The sequence below is a fragment of the Vombatus ursinus genome, unplaced genomic scaffold (assembly GCF_900497805.2).
Source record: "Vombatus ursinus unplaced genomic scaffold, bare-nosed wombat genome assembly UNPS02014863.1, whole genome shotgun sequence".
Classification (NCBI taxonomy): domain Eukaryota; kingdom Metazoa; phylum Chordata; class Mammalia; order Diprotodontia; family Vombatidae; genus Vombatus; species Vombatus ursinus.
This window is the reverse complement of record NW_020954641.1, coordinates 17,086,406-17,107,249: the sequence shown is the minus strand read 5'-3', so window position 1 is coordinate 17,107,249 and position 20,844 is coordinate 17,086,406. Positions and strand designations below refer to the sequence as shown.

General features: G+C 34.2%; 1 pseudogene; it reads left to right on the top strand.

Moving 5' to 3' along the window:
* The first annotated feature begins 1,134 nt into the window (after nucleotides 1-1,134).
* The window catches only part of LOC114027601, a 28,626-nt pseudogene continuing 8,916 nt past the window's right edge, over nucleotides 1,135-20,844 (top strand).

Here is a 20,844-nt window from a genome sequence, read left to right as displayed (position 1 = left end):
TTATTTAATTTTTGTTTTCCATTTTATCTATTTCTTTTCTAACTTCAAATATTCCTTCTTTTGTACTTCTTTTGGGTTTGAGCAATATATATATGTATACATATATGTATGTATTTAAAAAGTAGAAAGCAGTTGATTAATCTATTTTTCCATTTTTGCTATTGATTATCTTCAGATATGTAAATCTGAGAAATGCAATATCTGCATTTCAGAAGTTTTAACATATAATCTAATTGCTATTTTTCTTGGGAAATATTTTTTATGATCTTTTTCTAATTGATCATTCAGTACATCATTTTTAAGTGTGCCTTTAATTGTATCTTTTGCTTGAGTGCCATGTTAATTAATATTTTTGGTTGTTATAGTTTGTAAAGGATTACTATTGCTGCTTTTCTATGTGTACTTATAATTTCTCTGCATACATGGTTTATTTCTTTTGTTTTGTTTTGTTTTGTTTTTTAGGTAATTGGGGTTAAGTGACTTTTCCAGGGTCACACAGCTGGTAAGTGTCAAGTGTTTGATCAGAGGCCAGATTTGAACTCAGTTCCTCTTGATTTCAGGGCTGGTGCTCTATCCACTGTGCCACCTACCTGCCCTTATATGGTTTATTTTTGTAAAGACACTATGTTATACTGAGAAATGTGTATATTTTTATTATTCTCATCAGAGATCAGAAGATGTCACATATACATTTTCAAGGTCTAAATTTAACTACTCTTTTTAAAGTTCTACATTTTCCTTTTAAGTTTTCTTTGTGAGACATAACATTAACATTTCAGGCAATTTTGTTACAGTGTATTATTTAAATTCTGTTCATTTTTGTTTTATGAATTGCTTATGCCATTAAGCACATGTATGTTTTGTATTGATAATGGTTCATTGTCTTTGCTTTTTGAAAATAACATACTTTTCTTTCTATTGCTCTTGAAATTGTGAATTTTTATTTTTCTCTTATTTATTATCATGACTTGAATGCTGTGCTTTTTTCCTTTGGTACTAGGATAAAATACTTGCTGATTATATATACACACACATACATACATATATACACCTACATACACACATGCATGCACACACATATATGCATAGATGTATGCATGTAAATATATATTATAAATATATATTGGAGGAGATGATGCTCCTTGGGCTGTCTTCCCTTCCATTGTTGAGCACCCCAGACATCAAGATAAGATGGTGGGTATGTTCCAGAAAGATAGCTATGAGGGGGTTGAGGTCCAGAGCAAAAGAGGTATTCTGACCCTGAAGTACCCCCATTTAACATGGTATTGTTACCAATTGGGATGACATGGATAAGATCTGGCATCATACTTTCTGCAATGAGCTCCATATGGTCTCTGAAGAGCACCCTGTGCTGCTCATAGAAGCCCCCCTGAACCCCAAAGCCAACAGAGAAAATACAACTCAGATTATGTTTGAGACCTTCAACACCCCAGCTCTGTATATTGTCACCCAGGCTGTGCTGTCTGTGTATACCTCTGGTTATACCACTGATATTCTGATGGACTCTGGTGATGGTGTGACCCACACTGTGACCATGTACGAAGTTAGGCCCTATCTTATGCCATCCTCCATCTGGATCTGGTTGATTGTTATCTGATGGGCTACCTCATGAAGATCCTGACCAAAAGAGGGTATAGTTTCACTGCAGTTTGTATATCATACACACACACACACACACACACACACACACGATTTAGTGCTTGTTCAGAAATATGATATTGAATATGTGACTAGGTATACATGGATATGGGACCATATACTTAATCATAAGTATAGTGTCTTGAAAAATATATATGGATGTAAAAATCACATTTATGGTAGAGAATCATAGATTTTAGAGATTAGAGGACTAAATCTTTTATTTCACAATTGAATAAAATGTATTGCAGAGAGGTAGAGTGATTTGCTAAAAACCATATGAATATAAAAGGATTGAATCAGTATTTAAACCAATGATTTCTATTATAAAATGTGTATTACACTCATAGGCTCATAGGATTATAGATCTAAAGCTTCAAGGTCATCACAAACTATTTCATTAAATGCCCTTGTGTAAGTGTATATATAATATTATATATAATTTAGATATAAATACTTATAGAACATATTTGTATATAATACATATATACCTGTGTACATATGTATATATGTGCATGTATATAGATCATAAATAAATAAAATTCACATAGTGCTTTAAGGTTAAAAATACTGTACATATTTTCTCATTTGATACAACAACCTCATTAAGTAGATGCTGTTATAATTCTCATTTGACAGATGAGGAAACTGAGGCAAATGTATTGATTTGATAGTGATTTGCCCAAGGTCACCTAGCTAGTAAGTATCTGAGGTTGGATTTGAACTCAGTTTTCTTCACTTCAAGTCTAGCACTCTTACCTACTACACAATAAATGATTGGCCTAAGATGTCTGGGCAGCAACTTAAAAGATAGAATTTCAGTCTCGGTCCATTGACTCCAGAACTGGTGTTTTTATTTTCCTGCCATTCCACTTTGATGGTATGCACATGATTTGAAGGGTATATGTGAATATAGCTATATCTAAATCTATGTCTATATCAATAACATATCCTTATTGATACTAATACAGCTAGAGGTATATCAGCATATGCATGTAGCTTTTTATGTCTGTAAGTATGTGCACATGTGATATTTTTAATATGTAGGTATATGTGGATAAGAATATACATCCACTTGATTAAATTTTGTGGACATGCATGTTATTGCAGAGGGAGTAAGTAGTAGTTGACCACTTGATTTGATAAGTCCTATGATTTAAAGAAGTTCATTTAAAATCTATTCATGATTAATTGGGTGGCTACTGTATTTGCCACTTGAGACACCAAGACAAAAATGAAAGTCTGATCTCTCCAGGAGCCTACTACATTCCACTCAGGAATACAGCTTCTATATAAACAAATATAGTGCAAAGAAAGCTGAGAAGGAAAGGAACAACTTGTGGGGTTCAAGGAATGCCTCACAGAGGAGGTAACACCTGATGTGTACATTCTGTGTTTACCTTTATTAAGCCTTTATTTGTGCAAAACACTTTTTTAGCTAAGAATTTAAGAGAACATAGTCAAAGTCATAGCAACAAAAAGGTTGAGATTATTCTCCATAATGACATTGCTGTCCTATTAGTAAAATATTAAATTGTACTTAAAAATAATTGCAGACAAATGACATGTAAATCAATAGATGATGAGGTGGCAGGTTGGGCACACTATTGATTTTCATTCATGTTTCTCTCTGGGCTGAAGGCTAAAGAAAATGTGATGCACACTATAATTATAATGTTTCTTATTCTTTGGTTTGTGAAAGATTTTCCATGTGGTTTGTAAAAGTTTTGTATAGGGACAGTTTTTTGCCAACTGGGAAAAAGTGAGTAAATCTACAAATTTGGAGCTAATGGGGAAAAATAAAAGGCAAAAATCACTTGGCATATGAGGAAATATTTATCAATTTATATGAAACATAACATGACTATATTTTAGAAGACAAACCATAAGAGTTATGGATTATTTCATAATGCTTTATAAGTGGTAAAACATTCTCATAAGTATGAAATGACATTATTTGGCTTTCACTATCCTGTGAGTTAAGCAAGGCAAGTCCTGTCATTCCCATTTGGACAGATGAGAAGACTGAGATTCATAAACCTTAAGTGACTTGTCTAAGTTTATGCAATATAAAATCAATATCTTGGCTAAGGCCTTAGGGAGACAATTATAATACTGTTTCTACTACTCCACAGCTGTCTCAATATGAGGGAGACTTCCTTTAACTTCATCAGAACTGAACTTTTTAAATTTTATTTTTGTTGATGAATACCATATTGTACAGAGAAGAAAGAGAAGACCAAATCAGGAGTGGAGAGTAGAAGTATGCATGGTTTGTATTGCCTTATAGCAACTATAGGAACTATAGGAAGCTAGTAATAAGAAAGATCTATAGTAAAGCCTGAAGTTTCTGCAAGAGTTGGAAAATCTGGACTGTTGGAGTGCTGATGGCTAGGAGCATTGAGTTGATGGGAGCTTTAGCTAAGTGATTGTTGATTAGCTGGAGAAAAAAATATTCAATGCCAAGAACTTCAGTGATAGCTGTTGTCCTTTTGGGCCACTTATAATTGGAGAGAGGTAAAATTCCTCATAAATTCCTGTTCTTCCTTACTACCATCTCTAGTTTCAGAATAAAAAGAAAATAAGAGAAGTTTAAGATGCTATATTTCCTGTGAGCTGACTAGCTTTGTTTGACTTGATTAAAGAGAACCTGAACTTTGCTTCTTACTATATAGCACTGTTTCTATTATATCCAGGTAAGTGAACAATAAGCCCAGCTGGTCCATATAGCCTGGAGATAACAGGATTGATAAGATTTGTATTACTCTGGTTTAAAGGGATCTGATATTCACATAAGAGGTAAGACCTCTAAACACCTTCTTAAATATGATTGGATATTGATTACATTGATTACAGTTTGTAATTTCTATGTTAGAGTATAGTAGAGAAGAGAATTTGCCTGGCTGAAGAGTGGTAAGGAACAATTGGGTAGTGGATAAAGAAGCAAGTTTGTGTGGTGCAGGTGTTCTTGAATGGACCAATGACCTCAAAGATTACAGTCCAGAGTTGTGTTGTCCTCAAAACTTGCATTTTCCCCCTTTGTGTGTTGCTATACCAGGTACCTATAAGTGTGTTCCCACTCTAGCTCAGATATACTGAGTGTGCTACTAGGGAAGTAAGTATGATATGGGTTTTTGTGTGGATTGTGATTTATTGTGTTCTTTGTCTTTGGTTGTTCATTTGTTCAGTGAGGTCTAACTTTTTGTGAACCCAGGCCCTTTTATCCTCCCCTACCTCCCAAAGTCTGTCCAAGTTCATATTTATTGTTTCCATGACAATATCTATCTCTCTCATCCTCTGTGCCCCCCTTTACTTTTGCCATTCTTTGCCTACTTGCTTTAATATATGAATATCTAGGATGCTATAGTTTCTTTTGCTTTATTATTGCATACTTGATAATTTAAAAATGATTTTAAAGTATCATTATTGTGACCAGGTTGTTGAATAAATAGAAATGTATTAGTGGGGGCTTAGGAGCTAGAATAGTGAGTATAGGTAGTATACTTCACCTCAACAGGGTAACCCAAAGAATTCTTGAGATAATTTGAGTGGCCTATCTCTCATCCTATCTATATACCTATGTGAGAGCCAGTTAGAGTGAACTAATACAGACAATCTATACATTTCTTTTGTCAAGTGGTGATGATGGAGTGACAGCGTTAAGGTACACACCCCAGACCGTAATATTACTACCCTACTGTAATTCTGTGTTCTAGTATACTTCAGTGAATTCCAGACTACATGAACTATTCCAAAGGTCTTAGTACAGTTTTTAGCTTGAATTACATTAAATTAAAATTAAAATTAAACTTAAAATTAAAATTTAATACTGAAAGCTACACTAAGACTTTCAGGACACTCTCTATTTATAAGATAATTATCTGGCTACTAGATCCAAAGACTATCAACTGCAAAATATTCCCTTTCCCATGAAAAAGCCTTAGAGTGCAGCAACATTTAGTGATTTAGTAGATTAGAAAAAGAAGATGATCCAGAAAAGGAGACTAAATAAAAGGTTAAGCAGGAAGGAAGAATTCCAAAAAGAAGAATGTCATGGAAACCAATGGTAGATACAGTATCCAGGAAGAAGTAATAGTTAAAAGTGTAAAACATTTGCAGAGAGATCAAGTCAAGTCAAAATGAGCCTACCAAAATTGGTGAAAGAACCAACTGACACACAACATTGTAAAGGTATTTAAAGATGTCCACATTAATGATGTTCAGTTCCTCCAGTAGTACATTTTCTTATTGGGTTTGGGACAAAGCTCACATATTGTCATTCTTAACACTGTCTTCTCTTTTTTTCTCATTCACTCTACTACCACCTTCCCTACAGGCTGCATAGTAGTGGAGACTATTGTATATTTTTCTTTATTTTGGAGGCTGCCTTATATTACCATGACCAAATTATTTATCAACTTAGGTAGCCAAACTGCTGGTAATGAACTTCTTTGTATTGAGCTAGACTAAATTTTAGACGGATACCTGGAGCAGTACATCACTGGGCCAAAATGAGATGCCTTTCCAAATTTGTAGAATTTATAAGAGCTCACATTCTACCGGCAAAACTTTAAATAACCCGAGGTTAGTCCGATACCATGTAAAGTCATTCTGATTTGTGTTTCTGGATAAGGAATACATAAATAGAAGCTAAATACATCGTAGTAGAGTCTTCTTCAATATGGCAAGGAGCCACTAATTCATATATTTGCTTACAAATTCATTAATGCTGATGACAACCCCTTTATGACTTGGTCAAGGGTTGCTGTGGCTGAAAATTTGATTACTTTACAGTCAAAATAGTGATGACCACTACAAAGATTTTAGATTGACCTTTGAATAACAAATCTATCATCAGGTAGGTACTCAAAGTCCTCATTAGAATAGGCTTCAAGAGCCAATATAAGAAGAGGCCTTTACATATAGCAAGAATATCAATATACCAAATTATTTACTTATTGTTATTTATCTTAATGCAGTGTGGACCTATGTCATATCTAAATGAATAGAATGGGTTCAACAAAAATAATCTTTTATTTTCTTTATGAAAAAAGCCTTTGGAAATAGATAAACTACCAAAGTTTTTCAGAACATAATATGTGATAAATGCTCATAAATATTCAGGTGAATCCTTTTTATCTACAAAACCACTATCAGTTTATATAAAATTTAGAGAACACACATGGTGCAATGCTTTATAATCACATGGCACAGAATTGAGTCTTCCACTGATCATGGACCTGTAAACTCTTCTAAACTTATTCTCAAAGATAGACATCCCCTTTTTTATTATTTTAGATAAACATTTAAGCCTTTCCCAACTTTTTTCCAGCCTATCCTTCCAGCTTTAATTTACATCTTTCCCCTTTAGATTTTCCACACTCCAGCCAAACTCACTTTCTTCTTGTTCTCACCTAGGACTCACCATGTTACATCTCCATGTCTTTGAATTGGCTGTCCCACATGCCTGGAATGGATTTCATCCTTACCCCCACCTCTTATAATCCCTACTTTCTTTTAAAGATCACCTTTTACGTGAAACTTTTTCTGACTCTTCCCCTGAATCTGCTAAGGACTGTCCCCTCAAATTTCACTGATATATACTTACATATTTGATACATCTTCCCTTGCCCCCACAGAAGGTAAGTCCCTTGAGATCCAGAACTGTTTTCAATTTTTGCTCTGTATCCCAAAATCTAGCATAGTACCTGGCACATAGCACTATGTCTTTGATTGATAGATGGGATATTACTAATTTATTGCTGGAAGGGAAGGCACTTTAGAAGTCATCTAGTTCAACCAGTCCAACTGCCTCATTTTACAACTGAGGAAACTAATTTTCAGGAAACTGAAATACTGAAACTCAAATACTGAAATTCTTGAATGAATCTGTCACTTTATCCATATGGACAAAGACTTCAGTGATAAAGATTACAACCCATCCAGCCCTGCCCATTTGGAGGACTGATTCTAGTTCAATTCCTCCTATCAGTTTCCCATAGGAGATTAACTCATTGTCCTAGGGTCATTCCTTAATTTCTCTTGACATTGGGAATATGCAAGCTCTTCAATCATTTATTTATCCTTTACTGATCATGGACCTGTAAACTCTTCTAAACTTATTCTCAAAGATAGACATCCCCTTTTTTATTATTTTAGATAAACATTTAAACCTTTCCCAACTTTTATCTCCATAAGATCAGCCTCCATAAGATCAGCCTATCTTTGTCAGAGGTCTTTACTCTAGTTTTTATTCATAGTTCCTCTTTTGTTATGTACTATATCCTGTTCACACCCTCTCGGTGTTGATGTCTCACCAAATGTCCTCTGGTGCTCTTCTTTTTCTTTCTTTCTTTCTTTCTTTCTTTCTTTCTTTCTTTCTTTCTTTCTTTCTTTCTTTCCCATAGTGTTCCCTAACTCATTGTTTATACAACAATGACTGTAATAATGTAAATTAAAATGCAACCAGACTCAAATCAATTTCACTGACCAATATTGAAAAAGAAAATGGAAAAAAAGTTACACCTTCTCATTAGAGGTGTGAATTACAGGTGTGGAACTTACAGATGATATATTAAATAAGAACACTTTTCCTTAAGTGTTTTTCTCTGTTATGAGGAAGAATTAAGGATAAGGGTGGGGTTGGGGAAAGAAACTGAGGAAATATGAATTGGGTAAACAAGAACACCAAAAAAGAAAAAAAAAGGGATTAGTGACTAGAACTATTATTTCCTTGATATAGGGAACTAACTACTGAGTGAGAAAACTCCTTCCACTAACATAGGTTGATACTCTCTGCAGTTATAATTTTGGAGATTTGTCTATAACAATAGTGTCAGACTCAAATAGAAATGGAGAGCCAAATATTGAGTTATAAAACCACAAATTAACATTGTCTGTGTTGTATTATATTTTTATTTATTTTGCTAAACATTTCCCAATTTCATTTTAATCTGATTCTGGCCATATTCAGGAGTTTGGGAGGCAAGAGGCTGGGAGGTTGTAATTTCTAGTCTGAAATACAGAGAGACTATTGCCAATTGGTAAAGCAGGTTAGGCTTGAAACTAGATCTTCCTGATTCCAAGGCTAGCTCTATCCACTACACTAAGTCTCTGAAAAAAAAGAAAAAAGAAAAAAGAAAAAAAAAACTAAAACTTTCAAAAAAGACAGAGGGAATTTACTCTTTGTTTTGTTATAAGTAGCTGAATGAGGATTCATACCAGGCCCTCTGATTTCAAACAGTGTTCCTTTCACTATCCCACTTTGCCCTTGTACAATATTGTATTAATTAGTGTTAAATGCAATAAAGCCCCCTTTGAATTAGTGGAAAGATTAAGTTTTAGAGTATTTAAAAAGAAATGCAGTTCTTGTTCTTTCAAATACAATTACTCAAATTAAGTTATCAGAGTTTTGACAGGTATGGCTACTGGGGACCTGTTTTCTGATTAAGAAGAATAATTTGTAATTAGCACAGCAATTATATGTAAATAGGCCCCTGAAGTTTGTTTTCTCTTGTAGGTTAAGCATGTCCTTTAGCACTTCCTCTTGCAAATTTGCTTGCATTTTTACTTGGCACACTCTTTTTTTTTGAACTAGAAACAAGACAAAATTTAGCCCAGACTCTGACTTATCTTAAACTACAAATTAATGCGATATGAATTAATAAAGGTTTCCTTTGTTGAACACATTAACTCTCCAGTTGTTTTCCATGAATTCCCCTCAAATGAATCATATATGTACTGAGCCAAGAGCAAAGCTAACTGCTGAGAAGAAATGCTTCCAATCATCAGTTAAGGATATTTATTAAGTATCTACCTGTTTGTGGTGCTAAGAATGAGGGTATTAAAATTCATAAATCATATTCACTCTCCAAGCCACTCTTTTTCAGAAAAGAAATTCATCCTTACCCATGACTCAGATAAGGTATACTAGACAAAATTTTATCATACTGCTTTCACAACTGCTCACTCTTTAGCCACATATGTTATTTGGTTACATAGAACACAAAGACTGTAGAAGAGGAAGAAACTTCACAGAAAACCCAAAGGCACCTATCCTCAGTACTCTCTTTCTCTCTTGTTCTTTTCTCTCAGGCCACTTCCCAAAACAAATTATCCTAGCATTAACTCCCAGCCTGCATATTAACCTGCACACTCTATAGCTACTCCAATGACAACTTCCTAAACTCATTAACATGAGGCTCTGCATCTATCCATAAATGATTGTCTCTCACAGGAAAACCACACTCAGTACACACATCACAACTCCTGCTTCTTCTTTCTATGTTCCTGCACACACACTACCCTGACTGGCTTCCAACCACTTTAGATCCACAAATACCAAGTATGTAGCTGTTGTGATGCCTGTAAGTACCCCCATAAGCCACAGAATTGCAATTGTGTGTTCCCGTTTCCAATGGCTTCTGCAAAAGTGAGAAGGAAATCTCCTTGTGAAATTGGCAACATCTATATTTCTGTTCAGCTGGCAACCCTATAGTGTTCCAGTCTCCTGACAAGGGGAAGGGGAGGGTTGAATGAGCAGAATAGACATACTGATCTTTACTCTTAATCAATCAATAAAGGAGGATAAAAGCTTTTTAAGAGGCTTTTTCACTTCTCCCCCCACACCCCCTTTTTCATTCAGTGATAAATCTAGGGCAATATCATTCACCAGAAGGCCTCCTGCTAGTGTTAAATTCTTGGAGACAATCTTTAGGTTTTATGATCCATTTTCTTCTTCCTTTTTGACTTACCTGATACCCTGGGATCACCACTATCAACTTTTCTTCTACCCTGGTCACTCTCTACCCAGGTCCCCTGGGAAACTATGCATATTTTAAATTTCTCCACAACTCTCCTCTCTCTTAAATAAGCGCTTCTGTGTCAACTGCTCTTCTACAGTTGCTAGAAATTTTAACTTTAGAGGTATAAACCAAAACTGAAAATTTACAAAATTATGAGAAATATTTAAAAGCCCCTAGAAGGTAAGCATATTCACTAAAATGTAAATGGAAGTAGGCGTTTACTTTCCAAACCACCTTCTCTACTAATCCATTTTTCAGTTCTTATCTCTGGAGTTAGATTAGCTTTTATTTGCATTATATGCTAGACTAAGCTTTCTGTCTACTAGTTGAAAGCAGATTCATGACTATGACTCCTAAGATCCTTAGGATTCTCACTCTATTGTATGCTTCCTGCTCTTATCTCTGAGTATGGGTCCTTTAATTAAGGAAGGCTCTTAGCTTCTTTATTTGTCTATTTGATCCCAATTAGTTATTTTATTTGTCTATTTGACCTCAAATAAAACTCTATTGGGATTCCAGGCTTTCTGTATTGACCTGAATAACCTCTATCCTTGGAAATCCTATCCTTGCCTTTGTACAATTGGTATTGGTTGTTATAACTACTTCTACCCTAGAGCAGCTAGGTGGCACAGTGGATTGAGATAGAGTGCCAGCCCTAGAGTCAGGAAAACTCATCTTCCTGAGTTTTGGTCTCAGACATTTACAGCTGTGTGATCCTGAGCAAGTCAATTAACCCTGTCTGCCTCAGTTTCTTATCATTACCATTGATATAATTCATCATTCTTTTCTCATTGTATTACTATACTGGCAGATCAAAGGAATTATATTGAAAGGGTATACATAGTTTTCATCAAAGCATTCAAGAAAGTTTCTCATGCTATTTTTGTAGATAGGATGAAGGCTAGACAAGAGTTGTACTGTTAAATGAGTTTGGAATTTATATGAATTATTAAACCCATGTTATGAATGTTCAAGTTTCATATGTACTTGGAAAGGGTTCTCTAGGATTATGTCCAAAGGATCTTCTATGTAGTTTAACATTTTTATTCTTGACCTGTTTAAAGAACTGCATATTATGCTTGCCTAATTTGCATGTTACCCAAAACTAAGAATTGCTAAAAACTTATGTGACCGAAACAAAAGCCATAGTATTTTAATAGAATGATGGGCTAGATAAAAAACAATGAAATTGTGTAGGAATAAATGTAAAGACAGACTTTTGTATTATAAAAACCACCTTCACAAATGCTATATGATGAGGTGTTGCTAGACAGAAATTTGTCTGGCGGTTATTGTGGATTGCAAACTCAATATGAGTCAGCAGTATAATTTTGTAGCTTTTGGAGCTAATCTGATCTAGGTCTACATGAATAGAACTAGAGGGCCCAGGAATAGGAAGATGATATAGTTTTATTGTACTCTGTCTTGGTCAGACCACATCTGTAGGATTATGTCAAGTTCTGAGTGTAGCATTTTGGGGAAGTAATTGATAAGCTAGAAAACTTCCAAAGCAGAGTGAGCAGGTTTATGTAAGGTCATGATATCTTTCTATAGGAAGATTAATTAAAAGAATTGGAAATTTTAACTTGAAGAAGAGATGACTTAGTTGGGACATGATAACAGTGTTCAAGAAAATGTAGGATCATCATGTCAGTGAGGTTTTAGATTTATTCTCCCTAGCTCCAGAATGTAGAACCACAACCAATGAGTAAAGTTGCAGAGAGGAAAATTGAGACTTCTTATAAGAAAACCTTCCCAACAATTCAATATTCTGTAAAATGGAATAGATTTCCTTGGAAGGTAGTGGGTTATCTTTCACCTCAGGTCCTCAGTCAAAGATTAGATGGACGCTTGTTGATATTTTAGAATGGATTCTTTTTCAAATATTTCTCAGACAGATGACTATCAGTTACCTTTCCAAATCTATGGATCAATGATTCCTTAAGACAGTTGAATTATATCAGCTTGGTATCTATCTAAAAATAGACATCATGCTCTTTGTTTTCTGGTTTAGAAAGTTTGCATTCCTTTTGGACTTTCCATTTTCTCTTTCAAGTCTGAAAGATGCTCCCAGTTAGTTCATTTATAGTGTAAAGGTGAATGACGTATCCTGAAGCACAATGGAGCTAATTCTGTACATTTGTTCAAATTCATTTTAATGATTCACTTGGTGCATCACCTGATCCATCATCAACATAATGATTTTTCCTGAATCCCATCAATATACTTCTAAAAATGCTTAAATGAATCTACCATCTCACTGAGGGGAGTGTTCCCTTCATCTGAGCTCATTCCAAATGATTCACGCACATGCAAAGCTTCCATAAAGGTCTTGCTCATTATGTTGGTGGTCTTCCTTTCATTATTTTAATATCCAGAAGTGCCACTTTAGCCTCTGAGGTATCTAGATATTGTCTCTCATTCTTGTTACAGGCCCATTTCAACTCTGTTTGCAGTCTTCTGTCCTTAATATCTCCTATACATTTTTATAGACAAGTCATCATGGATATTATGATCAAATTTTAGTTTAATGGCTGTGACATGCTATTACTAGTTTTACAACTAAAATAAATTTTTTTTCATCTGAGGCTAAGAACAGAGAATTTCTTCTAAGAATAATACCTAAAAATAGATAGTTGGGAGCCAAGAAAAAGGCTGCATTTCTAATAATGTACATTGCCCCAAAGGTTTTTTTTTGTTTATTTGTTTGTTTCAGAAATACAATTTAAATGATAGCATATTCCATGACAGATTGAAAGTTTGAAAAGGATGCTAACTTTTTAGGAAGACCCCAGTATCCACATCTCTCATTTCCTTCTCTGCTGAGGAGGCTACTGAACAGCAAAGTGGAGACTTCAAAAACTAATAAATCTGTATTGCAGAGTGAAAGAAAAGGATGCTTAGTTTAAGTATGGACATTCTTCCTATTTATTTAGGTCTCCTGAGACAGAAAATGAGCTCCATAAAGGTTAGCATCGCTCAGGAACATTTTTGAGTGCCCACTTTTCATTGAGGTCTGCACTAGGAGCTTGATTAAGAAAGAGAATGATGGTGGAAAAATGGGATAATTGCCCTCTTCCCTTCCTCCCAGTCTTGTAACAAATCATTTTCCATATTCTTCCCTAGGATTTGTTCAGTTTCTCATTGAGATTAATTGTCAAATATTCCATCTACCCATCACCTGGAGAAAAGTCTAACATTAAGAGCAGTTAGAGCGAAGAAAAAGCTGCAATACCAAAATGACCCTGCAAATTTACAAATAATCTTTACTACCATCAGAGATGCCACACTGTCATTTGATAATATGAGACAAGGTTTTCAGATGTTTTTCAAGGTCACTGGGTAAAGTTAATTAATTACATTCAGCCTGCTGTATCATGGCAATAAAAATGTTAAACTTTTCCAGTCCTCCTTCTAAATAATCATTGAGACCAACCATTTGCTAAGAATATTTAAAGGGATTTAGTCAGGCTATTTTGGGGCACTCTTATCTTAGAGTTCTTTGTGACAGCTGTGATTTAAGATTGCAGTCTTTTCAATTTCTTTGCTTTAGAACGAGTACACCATGATATGGAAAAAGACCTGCCTAACACCAGGGCTATAAATGTCGAGGATCACAATTCAGCCACTTCCCTTCTATATGGAATAATGTTGCAATATTCTGTCTTTCTGGCCAAAGCTGTCTATAAATTTATGAACAGAGTAAGCACTGAGCTTCATGTTTTGTGCTTTCTTGTTTCCACTTGTTTGGGAATTATTTGGGTTTTGTAGATTTTCAGTAAACTCATTACGATCAAGTAATTAGTGGTCTGGGTTCATTGAATTGAGTATAAGATCATAGATTTGGAGTTAGAAGGGGACATGGAAGCCATTTAGTCCAATCCCCCAATCCCAACTACATGATTTTACAGATGAAGAAATGGAGACCCAGAAAGATTAAATGACTTGATCAGAGTAAAAAAGCCAATCAGTATCTGTTGTGAGTTTTGAACCCAGATCTTCCTAACTCTAAGTCTAATGTTCTATCCCATTACACCATGAAGACTCTATAACACAGTACCTCTAATAAAATTATAGATTCAGACTGGCAAAGGGCTTTAGAGGTCAAATAGTTCAATGTCCTCCTTTTATAGATGTGGGAACTGAGGCCCAGAGACATTAGATTATATGCCTAGGACCCCAAGTATAGTAAGTAGCAGAGGCAGAATTGTTATTAAAATAATTATGCTAGGTGGCATTTACATAGCACCTACTAAGTGTGTATATACCTACCATGTTAAGTGCTTCATTTTGCCTTCACAACAACCTGGGACGCAGTTATTATGATCTATTTGCTATTATTATTATTATGTCATGCTATTACTGGTACTACTGTTATTATTATTGTTATGCTATTTTTATTTCCATTTTACAATCCATGAAACTGAAGTAAACAGAAGTTAAGTGATTTGCTCAAGGTCATATAGCTAGTTTATGTCTGCAGCTGGGCTTGACCTCAAGTCTTTCTGAGCATTTAGACCCATGATGTCTCATACCAATCTAGAGGTTTATTCTCTCCCAAGGCTTGATTATGGAAAAAAATAAAATCATGTGTCAGCATATAGAGAAGCTATAGGAGAGACTAGAACATAATTCATGGTACCAGAAAACTGAATCAATTTGGTAGTAGGAAAGATATTATAACAAATATTATTAAATCTACAACAGAGAACTAGACAGGTAATAAATAGAAAGCTAACAGGGTATTATAACATATTATAACACATTTTTAGATTTGTTGATCCAAGTCAAACTATATTTAATGAAAGTTATTTATTTTCTTCAGATTTTGGAAGATATTCCCATAGACTTCAAAGGCTTCTGTTGAAGGTTTATAGGAAAAATTTCTCTCTGCCAATCTCAAATTTGTATATGCTAGTGAGTCATCTGGATGCTACCCAAAGTGGCATGCCCTCCCAGCAAAATGGGCCTTGGCTCTGGCTTATGAAAAACACTGGACTTTGTTACAAGAGTACAGTAAATCATAAGTACCTAAGAATCTATTAGTTCAAATTATCTATCAAACATGTAGCATAGTTTAAGTCTGTGAGGGAATTGGGAGATAAAGCATATTAATGTGAAACTTGGGATTTCAACAAAGGAAAACCGTGGAGACTTGTTTAAGCTTGGAAATATGGAGTAATACCCAAGGAGGTAAAAACAAAACAAAACAAAACAAAACAAAAAATGGCTGGATTTCCATTATGGTGAATCTGGGCAACCATAGGGTAATATGAAAATATCAAGTACTCGGGCAGAAATAGGGAAGGATCAAATTTCCATAATTTGCCTACAATTGGCCCTACCTTTGTTAAATAATTAATTCTTATTTAGAGAAGAGTGTGGCTTAATGGATAAAGAACCGGACTCAGGAAAACCTGGATCCAAGGCTTGCCTTTGCTGCCTACTGGTTTTGTAACTCTGGGCAAGTCACTTAACCTCATACTGCTATCAAAAACTATCTATGTCTATAAGTTGCATCAACAAGGCTGATCTGCATTGCTGGAAAGAGTGAATCATTGGGGAGTTCACATACAGTCACAGGTCAATACCCACCTTTATTATTGATAATAATGCTGTTTTCCTACATATATTCTACAGTAAATTAAAAATAAATCTATAAACTGAATGTTAAAGTTCATGCCTTCCCAAAAAAATAGAAGAGAAATGGATCTTAAACTTTCCACAACTATGGGTAGGAGGTATTCTTAATCAAATAAGAGATAGAAGCAATTTCAAATGATAAAATAGATAATTCAGATATCATGATACTGAAAAGTTTCTGAACAAACAAAATTAATGAATCTTGGATGAGACTAGAAAAGGTCAAATAGATCAAATAGAAAAAATGTCAATATCAAATTTCTCAAATAAGAGTTTGATATCCACAAAATATGGACAAGTGACATATATGCATATCTATATCTCTTAATCATTTTTATATTTATCTCTTTGTGTATATCTGCATATTTACATGCATGCATACATATATACATCCTATACACAGATTGATATATGTATATGTGTATATGGATATATGAATATATATTTGTATATGTGTATATTGGGGAATGTTGACATAGATTTTGATATTGTTGTTTAGACTTTTCAAAATCCCATGGACCATTCTGTCCATAGGGTTTTCTTGGCAAAGATACTGGAGTGATTTACATTTCCTTCTCCAATGGATTAAGGCAAACAAAGGTTAAGTGACTTGCACTAGGTCACATAGCTAGCATTTGTTTGAGGTCACATTTGAACTCAGGTTTTCTTGACTTCAGGGTTAGCACTCTATCCACTGAGCTATCTAGCTTCCTCAGAGATAGATGTAAACCCATCTATATCTCCATTCTCAAATAGAGAAGAGATCAAATGATATGAACAAACAATTCTAAAAAAGAATTTCAAGCTATTCCAAAGTATAAAAAAGAATGTTCTAAATAACTAATAATAAAATACATTAAAATAATTCAGAGGTTTTGTTAGACACCCCTCAAACTGTCAGAGAGAAAATAGGACCCCTAGTGTGTTGCTACTCAAGCTATGGATTAGTATAACCATTTGGGAAAGAAATTTGGAATTAGGCATATAAAGTGGCTAAAATGTCAAAGCAACTATGACTATGATGTATATATCCCAAAGAGGTTATTGATACAAAGAAATTCCCCATACATGCCAAATTTTTACAGCAATTTTTTTTATGATAGTAAAGAACTGGAAACAAAGTAAATACCCACTGATTGGGGAATGGTTAAATGAATTGTAGTATCTAAATGTAATGGACTACTACCATTATAAGAAGTGACAAAATATGAAAAGAATTGGAACACTTATATGAACTGATTCAGAATGAAGCAAGCACAGACAAGAAAATGATACACACAATGACTACTTTAATGGAAATGAAAAGAACAAGAACCACAAAACCATCTAAAGCACTTGTTGCATAACTGCAATGAATAAGCAAAGCCTCAATAAAAGAGACATAAGAACACACTGCTCCCACTTGTTTGCAGAGGTGAAAACTCCAAATTGCATACATTTTCATATATTTCCACATATTGATAGGTTTTGCTGATTTTTCTTTTATTTCTCTTCCTTCTTTTTTTCTGATTTTACAAATATTCTTTGTAATGTAGGATGGATTTCTGGAAGAGGGATAGAGAGGAGTATAGAGGCAAATGTAGGTGATGCAATAAAGATAAAATTATTTGAAAATGAAAAAAGTAGTTATGTTAGCTAACATTAATATAATACTTTAAGAATTACAAAGCACTTTGCATACATTATCTCATTTGATACTTACAGAGACCTTGGATGTTACAAGGAAAACAACAATGTGTAATACACAGAAGAGAACTTTTGTTAAGATGGCAGAAAAAGTGTCAGTAAAATTCAATCTGCCAAAATGAACATTTCAAAAGTAAAAGAAATGATTCAAGTAAAAGAAGATATAGTTGAAATTTTGAGATAAGGTTAAATTGCATCACTTTAATAATTCTCATGAAAGAAAATGAAAGAAAATCTAATATTACACAATGTTGATGATGCCAATGTGCTCCATCCAGTTTTGGACAAAATAACAAAAAGATAAATAAAAAATAAGTAAATATATAAAAAGAATATTAGGAAAATTAGATGTCCTTCTTTCCATTAAATTGTTAAGGTACACATTTCTGATCAGTACTAAATGGGGATTTTAAGGAATATAAATATCTTTAGCTTTACATAAAAAAATCATATATGTTATAAATAACACAAAAATTATAGAAAGGCACAGCTACTAGAGACATCAAACCTTTTCCCCCCCTTTTTTATTAATTAATTTATTTTGAATTATCAACCATCACTTCCATAAGCTTTTGAGTTTTAAATTTTTCTCACCCTCCCTTTCTGCCTCCCTCCCCAAGATGGCACGCAATCTGATATAGGCTATACATATACATTCCTATTAAACACATTTTCACATTAGTGATGTTGTAAGAACCAATAGGAGGAGCCACCATAAAGAAGAAACAAAACAAAACAGAAGAAAAAAAAAACAAATCGTATGCTTCAATCTGCATTCAAATTCCATAGTTCTTTCTTCATATGTGGATAGCTTTTTCCATCTTGAGGCCTTTGTAGATGTCTTAGATCCTTGTATTGCTGAGAAGGGTCAAGTCTATCAATATTAGTCACTGCACAATGTGGCTGTTACTGTGTACAACATTCTCCTGGTTCTGCTCACTTCACTCAACATCAGACCATACAAGTCTTTCCAGGTTTTTCTGAAGTCAGCCTGTTTATCATTTCTTATAGCACAATAGTATTCTAATACATACATATACCAGAATTTGTTCTGCCATTCCCCAATTGATGGGCAACCTCTCAATTTCCAATTCTTTGTCACCACAAAAAGAGCTGCTATAAATATTTTTGTACATGTGAGTCTTTTTTTCTCATTTGTATGATCTCTTTGGGATATAGCCCTAGAAGTGCTATTGCTGGGTATGAACATTTTTATAGCCCTTTGCGTATGGTTCCAAATTGCTCTCCAAAATGGTTGGATCATTTCACAACTCCACCATCAATGCATTAGTGTTCCAATTTTCCCAGATCTTCTCCAACATTTATCATTTTCTTGTTTTGTCATCATGGCCAATCTGATAGGTGTGATGTAGTACCTCAGAGTTGTTTTGATGTGCATTTCTCTAATCAATAGTGATTTAGAGCATTTTTTCATATGACTATAGATGGCTTTAATTTCTTCATCTGAGAACTGCCTGTTCATATCTTTTGACCATTTATCAATTGGGGAATAACTTATATTCTTATAAATTTGACTTAATTCTTTATATTTTTTAGAAATAGGGCCCTTATCAGAGACACTGGTTATAAACATTCTTTCCCAATTTTCTACTTTCCTTCTAATCTTGGATGCATTGGCTTTGTTTGTGGAAAAACTTTTCAATTTAATGTAATCAAAGTCATGCATTTTGCTTTCTGTAATGTTCTCTATCTCCTATTTGGTCATGAATTCTTCTATTCTCCATAAATCTCATAGGTAAACTATTCTTTGCTCTCCCAGTTTGCTTACGGTATCAGCCTTTATATCTAAATCGTGAACACATTTTGACTTTATTTTGTTATAAGGTGTGAGATTTTGATCTATGCCTAGTTTCTGCCATACTCTTTTCCAGTTTTACCAGCAGTTTTTGTCAAAGAGTGAGTTTTTATCCCAGAAGCTGGAGACTTTGGGTTTTCAAATAATAAATTACCATAGTCGTTGACTACTGTGTCTTGCATACTTAAGCTATTCCACTGATCCACCACTCTATGTCTTAGCCAGTACCAAGCAGTTTTGATGATGGGTGCTATATAATACAATTTAAGGTCTGGAATGGCCAGGTCACCTTCCCCTACATTTTTTTTCATTAGTTCTCTTGATATTCTGGGCCTTTTGTTCCTCCAAATGAATCTTGTTATATTATTTCTAACTCTATAAAATAATATTTGGTAGTTTGATTGATATGGCACTGAATAAGTAAATTAGCTTAGGTAGAATTGTCATTTTTATTATATTAGCTCAGCCTACCCATGAGCAACTGACCTTTTCCCACTTATTTAGATCTGACTATTTGTGTGAAAAGTGTATTGTAATTATGTTCATCTAGTTCCTGGGTTTGTTTCAGGAGGTAGACTCTTAAATATTTTATGTCTACCATAACTTTAAATGGAATTAGAGACACTAAACCTTAACACAATAAAAATTACTATGAATCAGGTTTAAATGGAGACTAAATAACATAATTCTGAAAGGATAATTCATAACAAATGGATAAGAAAATTACTATAAATAGTTATGCAATAATATGCCAACAAAACCAAAAATTAAATAAAGTGGATATTTACAAAAGTATAAATTATCCAGTTTAATAGAATGGTAATAGAATATCTGAACAATCAGATCTCAGAAAGTAACAAGTTTTCCAAAATTGTTAATTCTCTTTGTTTCCTTATAGTTTATAAGTGAAGTGATGGCAATGCACTTTAAAAAATTACAAAAAAAAACTTACAGAAAAGCAAGAAAGAATTGTAATGTGGATAATCGGCACCCCCAGGTTTCCTTACTGCCTTAATTCCTTCCCTCTTATCAAAACACTCCCTTCTTTCTGACTTCCCTATTTCTGTTGAGGCCATCACCATCCTTCCATTCTCTCAAGATTTTTAACCTTGAAGTCATCCCCAGCTCTTCTTTCTTCCTCATTCGTCTTGTCCATTTAATTGCCAACTCTGGTAGATTCCACCTTCACAACATACTATCATCCATTACCTTCTCTTCCTGATGTGGGTGGCATGG